Source organism: Oncorhynchus clarkii, chromosome 5 (genome assembly GCF_045791955.1).
Source record: "Oncorhynchus clarkii lewisi isolate Uvic-CL-2024 chromosome 5, UVic_Ocla_1.0, whole genome shotgun sequence".
Lineage (NCBI taxonomy): Eukaryota > Metazoa > Chordata > Actinopteri > Salmoniformes > Salmonidae > Oncorhynchus > Oncorhynchus clarkii.
Window position 1 is genome coordinate 61,614,658 of NC_092151.1, and position 8,257 is coordinate 61,622,914.

The following is an 8,257-nucleotide window of genomic DNA, read 5'->3' on the forward strand; positions in this document are numbered from 1 at the left end:
GTGGGAATATTTCATGCAATCCATATACACTGAATAAAAATATAAACGCAACATGTAAAGTGTTGGCCCCATGTTTCATGAGATGAAATAAAAGATCCCAGAAATGTTCCATACGCACAAAAAGCTTATTTCTCTCAAATGTTGTGCACAAATTTATTTACATCCCTGTTGGTGAGCATTTCTCTTTTACCAAGATAATCCATCCACCTGACAGGTGTGGCATATCAAGAAGCTGATTAAACAGCAAGATCATTATACAGGTGGACCTTGTGCTGGGGACAATAAAAGGCCACTCTAAAATGTGAAGTTTTGTCACACAATACAATGCCACAGATGTCTCAATTTTTGAGGGAGCGTGCAATTGGCATATTGACTGCAGGAATGTCCACTAGAACTGTCGCCAGAGAACTGAATGTTAATTTCTCTACCATAAGCCGCCTCCAACATCGTTTTAGAGAATTTGACAGTACATCCAACCGGCCTCATAACCACACGTGTATGGAGTCGTGTGGGAAAGCGGTTTGCTGATGCCAATGTTCCTAGGCATGTGGAATCCATAGATTAGGGCCTAATTTATTTATTTCAATTGACTGATTTCCTTATATGAACTGTAACTCAGTAAAATCTTAGAAATTGTTCCATGTTGCGCTTATACTGTATTTGTGTTTAGTATACAATCCATTTACAATCCTATCTGAAGCATGTTCATTTTGTCAGGTTAGAATGACAGTTATCCTCTCCAATAGCTACATTTGTTGTCATGTGTTTAGCCTTTACCCAGCATTTTTCTTGGGATGTTTCCTTGCCAAATTGTGATTTAAACTGTAACTTGAATAAATATATGACGCAATAACAAGCAGTATAAGAAAGAGTCCTTGATGTTTTGGCTTACATTTCCAGGAAGAGACGGAAATAACCTTTTAAACCCTTATATTTACTGTACGTACTGTATAGGTCATATTATATAACAATTAGTACCTGTTGTTCTATTCAGAGGAACTGAAACAATGAAACGTGTGGTACTGTTTTGTTCATCGCTCTACACAACAGAAACTCTATCAAGAATTTGAATGAAGTGTTTATTTGCTCATTAGATTTTTCCAGTGCAATACAATTACATGAAATATCTATCAACACTATCTTCAGGGCATTGTTGTCTCTCAGCTCTGCAAACATTCCTAACCACTTTTCCTGAAGTATCCTCAAACCAATTATCAATTTAGCCTTGAATCCTGACACTGGTGTAACCCCTTCTCTCACACTGTCAGAGAAAAGCTATTTTTCTGTAAAAAAAATAATGCGCCTGAGCTTTTTACAGAAAAACACAGAACACCCCTGGGCCAAGTTAGGCATCTGCGTTTGTCACAATCCGCAGCATCTGTGTTTTCCAAATGCTTTATTAGCCCCCCATATGTCGTTCCCTCTCTCCAAATATAGTGTACTTTACAGAAACTGTTGCAGTTTTAGAAATGGCTTCAGCTCAGTGAGTTAATTTAGGGAGACACTGATGGCTGTTTTTTTGTTGTGTTGCCGAGCAGGTGATTGTGGAGAAATAGCATGTAAAGCTGGGACATAAATCAGGGAGAACATGGATTAGAGAAGGGCTACAATTTAATACTAATCAACCTTGCAAATAAAATATTCAAATAGCTGCGATGGGGAGAGAGGTAATTTTGAAGTGGCCAGTCATGGTGGAGAGAGAGGGTTTGGGGTGACTGTTACGTGAGCTGACATTTCACAGGCTTTGTAGTCTACCAGAAAGCTTGGCCCAGTCTTCAAACTCACATTTTAGGGGAGTTCCACAAACATCGTAGTGCCTAATCCTAACTTAAGATTCAAACTTGAACAGAAATCCCATGACACTGCATGATGGGGGGCCTCTGGAATAATCACTCCACCAAATCAAATTAATGATCAGTTAGTCCTTTCAGTTGAGCTTTGTCTGACCTTATATTTCAAGTGTTGCTGTGGTCGGACAAACATCTTTGACATTTGAACAAATTCCGTTTCTGTTGGTTTATTACCAATATCCTAAACTGTAAGCAATGAGATAGATGGTATATTCATGAATGTTATTCCCCCCCAAAAAGTGTGAATTCATTGCTTACAGCCATAGACGTGTATAATGTTCCTCATACTCTTAACCTACACATCTCACTCTCATACAGTAGTTTCTGAAACAATACTCAGTATGGAACTAGCAGTGTGATTTTCTGTTTGAGACGCTCTCCATCTCTATTGGCGGACACAGTTGTGACCGATGTGATGTGAGCATACGTACATTATGCTGCACAATATAGTCTTTGCTGTTGTTCCTCTCTAATGCTGACCCCATTTAACCTGTAATGATTTTAGCTGCATCACAGACTATATGATTCAATTTGAGTGCATCTTTGAGTGGGTGTGGACATTGAGAGAGATTGGAGGGGGGTGACTGTATACAAATGGTGCTTTGAGCACAAAGTGGCAGAGTCAGCTGTTATCGCCTAACATTGTTCCTAAACTACAGCACTCAATTGACTTAACAGCTGATGGTCTCTTTTCAGAGCTGGTTGGAAACCCAGCCATGAAGAAAAAAAAGATATATATATACTTACAGCTAGTTAGAGCAACAGAAACAATAAAGGTACACATGCTAATCAGAATTGGGAGCTGGTTCTTTTAAAGAGCAGTAAATGTCTCATCTCTCTTGAAAAGGGATCCCCATAACACGTGTACTGTATATACCTAGTGCCTAGCATACCTAGTTTCCACATACTACATAGAGTTAATTGTCTCTGTGGCTGTAAAACAAAAGCTCCCCAAATGCAAATACATTCAGTTGTGATGTATATCTAACTACAATACATGTAATAAGGAAAGCTAATAAATACCATTTGGATTACTAATGTCTGTTGTTGGCTGATCAGCTATTACATAATGCACATTGCACTTCTAACAAATGTTAATAGGGATTATATCATATATATATCATTATTATACATATCCTTATAGCATGATATAATCAACTGGTGTTCCCCTGTTCTCTGCACTCAACCTTTTGATTGGATTTTCCATCACCTTTGAAATACACCATTTACTGTGCAATAAAGCATTTACTCATAAGGTTACTTTTTCCTCCATTAGTGACACTTGCTGCAGCAATATGACTAAGTGGTCATGACCCTTGACATTCATTGCCAATGTCTGTAATGATGGAACATCCTCTTGACTGTTCTTGATTCAATTGTAATTGTACACAGGGAAAAATTGACATGGTTGTCAATACATGACCTTATTGTTATTCTTCCAAGGTTAATTTGCTCAATGCAATGACGTCCCAGCACAGTAATCTCACTCACTCACTCACACGGCGTGCACTCGCACACACACACACAAGCACGCGCACACACAAACACTGCTCCATCACTGAGCAGTGACAATAGCTAGGGCCGCTGCATCAGTGATGAGGTGTGTGTGACAGTCAGTGAGCCACGCCACCCATTAGTGTGCGTCAGAGCTCTAGGTCAGAGTACCCCCTAACCCCCCTCTGGGGCTGCCAATGGCCAGCGCCCCCATGCCGGCTCTGCTGAGAGGTGGGCACTCATCACGCCACGGGGCAGCAGATACGCAGCGATACTGGGAGAGCTTGGCAGATGACCCAAAGAGCTCGCTCAGTGAGTGAGTGTCCTGGCTAACACATGGAGACATTTGGATCCCTTACAGCTTGAGCCATGCTAAAACTCCTCACACTAGGTTGCTTCAATAGCTAGGATACCCGCTACTGTGCACATTATGTACCATTACATCAGATCATTAGTTAAGTGTTTATAAATCCCTCAAATGTATACTACATCCTTTTGAAATCATGCATTAGAAACACTTTGGCTTAACAGCAAAGGCTGTAGTAAAACTATGTTCGGTTGCTTTTCATCAAACACTTGTGTTGCTTTCATGTGCAAGCTTCAACTATCTATCTATCGAACTTACCTGAATTCACCTGCTATGGAGTGTAGCCATCGTTGCTTCAATGGTAGTTGTTCCAAGCGAGAGCAGGACTTATTTTATGACGCTGGACATCGTTTCTATTGCACGCAGGGCATTTTCCGCCATGGATTATAGATAAGCATCGGCCTTGGAATTATAGTTTCGGGGAGTTTGCTGCGGTACCGTGAGTAATGTTGGATTTCCATTTGTTTGCTGAGTTAGTCACTTCAGTGACAGAGGTTTTAAGAGTGCACTCTATACCCAGGGTTTTTTTTTTTTTTCTGTATTGTGATTGTGTTGTGTGCCAAATAATTTTGTCTAATAATATTTTAAAGTTAATTGCATTCCGTGTGTAGTTGTCTTTTTATTGAGTTATGATTGCATGGGAGAACATCCTGAAAACAGTCATCTCTGTGACTCGGATGGATCAGCATGGGAATAATTGTGAAAAGGACATCTCAGTAAATTAAATTCTATGATAATGACTTGCTAGGGGAAAAACGAGAGGCTAGGGATATTACTAATAGATATTTAAAGTTTAGATGGTTGTTTTCAGAATGTACTCCTTTGCAATAGAATAAATGTAGTATGAAAATATAACCACACACTTAATGCAATTTGACTTAAATGTATTAGCTAAAATAATGATTAGGTATACAAACGCAATACAATCAATTACAGTATAGAAATCAAAAACAAAATCCTGGTTATAGAGCTCCCTCTTAAAACTCAGTCAATGACACTGTTTGACCTAGCAAGCTAATGTTGACTCACGTTGGAGCTCAATTAATGATTAAGCAATGAATGTGAACACAATGTTACTCACAGTACCGCAGCAAACCCTTGAAACCAGCTGGCTGGTGTGTTACCAGACATATTCAATCTCTCCCAATCCCAGTCTGCTGTCCCCACTTACTTCAATATGTACACCATTGTTCCTGTACCCAAGAAAGAAAAGGTAACTGAACTAAATTACTATTTCCGGTGGTGAAGGTAAGAAACAACACCTCCACTTCTCTGATCCTCAACACAGGGAACCCACAAGGGTGCGTGCTCAGCCCCCTCCTATACTCCCTGTTCACCCATGACTGTGGCCACACACGCCTCCAACTCAATCATCAAGTTTGCAGATGACACAACAGTAATAGGCCTGATTACCAACAATGACAAGACAGCCTACAGAGAGGTGAGGGCCCTGGGAGTGTCGTGCCAGGAAAATAACCTCTCACTCAATGTCGACAAAACAAAGGAGCTGATCGTAGACTTCAGGAAACAGCAGAGGGAGCACACCCCTATCCACATCCATGGGACCACAGTGGAGCAGGTGGAGAGCTTTAAGTTCCTCTGCGTACACATCACTGACGATCTGAAATGCTTCTTCCAATAAAGACAGTGTGGTGAAGAAGGCGCAACAGGAGGCTGAAGAAATTTGGCTTGGCAACTAAAACCCTCACAGACTTCACAGATGCACAATTGAGAGCTTCCTGTTGGGCTGTATCACTGCCTGGTACGGCAACAGCATCACCCGCAACCACAGGGCTCTCCAGAGGGTGATGCGGTCTGCCCAGCGCATCATCGGGGGCAAACTACCTGCCCTCCAGGACACCTAAAAAACCCAATGTCACAGGAAGGCCACAAAGATTAAAGGACAACAACCACTCGAGCCACTGCCTGTTCACCCCGCTATCATCCAGAAGGTGAGGTCAGTACAGGTGCATCAAAGCTGGGACCGAGAGACTGAAAAACAGCTTCTATCTCAAGGCCATCAGACTGTTAAATAGCCATCACTAGGATGCTTCCATCTGGTTACATAACCCTGCACCTTAGAGTCTGTTGCCCCATATACATAGACTTGAAATCACTGGCCACTTTAATAATGGAACACTAGCCATTTTTAGTAATGTTTACATATTTTTGCTTTACACATCTCATTATGTATATACTGTATTCTATTCTACTGTGTTTAGTCTATGCCACTCCGACATTGCTAACCCTAATATTTATATATTTCTTAATTCCATTCTTTTACTTTTAGGTTCTGTGTATTGTTGTGAATTGTTAGATATTACTGCACTATTCGAGCTAGAAACACAAGCATTTCCCAACACCCACAATAACATCTGCTAAACATGTGTACGTGACAAAGAAAATTTGATTGCATTTTGATTTGAAACAATAATTCCAAGACTGATGTCTATCTATAATCCAATTGCGGAAAATGCCCTGTACGCAACAGAAGAGGCGACTCATCTCAGAACAAATTCTTCCTCTACAGCTCCCGATCCGACGAAGCCAGGCTAACCTTTTGAAGCGATGACAGCTCAATAAATAATATTTAAGTAATAAATCCAAGATGGCGTAGCAGTCAGGAGTCTGTATTCGTCTTGTCGTGTCCCGTGTATATATATTTTTTCTTCGCATATATATATATATATATATATATATTTTTTTTAACCTCAACTCCAACATACTCTCCTGCAACCCACCTCACCCAATGTGGTATGAATCTGCTATTTTCTTTACTTTAGAACTGGAACCCCCAACAGAAGCAAGCCAGCTAACTAGTTACTAACTAGTAGTCAGCTAGCCACTGCTAGCGGTCATCAGCTAACCTTTAGCCCGGACAACTCCTGCCAGTCTGCACAGCGCGATTCAACCTAGAGCATACCGTACTCTTTTTCCTCACATCTCCGGATTCCTACCGCAAGCTCTGAACCTTTTCACCTGGATATATCGCAGCTAGCTAGCTGCTATCCGAGTGGCTACTCCTGGCTAACGTCTCTGTCCCGAAGCAAGCACCAATTAGCCTGGAGCTAGACTATGCTAGGCCCATCTCCCGGCTATCTGAAAAGGTCCATCAGCCACTTCCTTGGGCTACAATACCCATTTTGCCAATTGGACTGGACCCCTTTTACTGCTGATATGGAACCCGCCGATCCTTCACGACTGGTATACCGATGTAATCAGCCCGAGGGGGTTTTCAACAGGCTCCTCCGTCGCAACGTTCCCTGATTTAAATGGTGTCTCTAGAAACAATACCTCTCTCATTGTCACTCAATGCCTAGGTTTACCTCCACTGTATTCACATCCTACCATACCCTTCTCTGTACATTATGCCTTGAATCTATTCTTCAGTGCCCAGAAACCTGCTTCTATTACTCTCTGTTCCGAACGCATTAGACAACCAGTTCTTTTAGCCTTTAGCCGTACTCTTATCCTACTCCTCCTCTGGTGATGTAGAGGTTAATCCAGGCCTTGCAGTAACTAGCTCCACTCACATTCCCCAGGCGCTCTCATTTGTTGACTTCTGTAACCGTAAAAGCCTTGGTTTCATGCATGTCAACATTAGAAACCTCCTCCCTAAGTTTGTTTTATTCACTTCTTTGGCACACTCTGCCAACCCAGATGTCCTAGCCGTGTCTGAATCCTGGCTTAGGAAGCCCACTAAAAACCCTGACATTTCTGACAAGACAGAACAGCCAAAGGGGGCGGAGTTGCAATCTACTGCAGAGATAGCCTGCATAGTTCTGTCATACTATCCAGATCTGTGCCCAAACAATTTGAGCTTCTACTTTTAAAAATCCACCTTTCCAGAAACAAGTTTCTCACCGTTGCCGCTTGCTATAGACCACCTTGTGCCCCCCAGATGTCCCCTGGGCACCATATGTGAATTGATTGCCCCCCATCTATAGTCAGAGCTCGTACTGTTAGGTGACCTAAACTGGGACATGCTTAACACCCTGGCTGTCCTACAATCTAAACTAGATGCCCTCAATCTCACACAAATTATCAAATGAACCTACCAGGTACAACCCCAATTCCGTAAACACGGGCACCCTCATAGATATCGTCCGTAACAACCTGCCCTGCAAATACACCTCTGCTGTCTTCAACCAGGATCTCAGCGATCCCTGCCTCATTGCCTGCGTCCGCAATGGGTCTGCGGTCAAACGACTACCCCTCATCACTGTCAAACGCTCCCTAAAACACTTCCACGAGCATGCCTTTCTAATTGACCTGGCCCGGGTATCCTGGAAGGATATTGACCTCATTCCGTCAGTAGAGGATGCCTGGTTATTCTTTAAAAGTGCTTTCCTCACCATCTTAAATAAGCATGCCCCATTCAAAAAACTATTTAACCAGGAACAGATATTTTTTTTTACCTTCATTTAACTAGGCAAGTCAGTTAAGAACAAATTCTTATTTTCAATGACGGCCTAGGAACAGTGGGTTAACTGCCTGTTCAGGGGCAGAACGACAGATTTGTACCTTGTCAGCTCGGGGGTTTGAA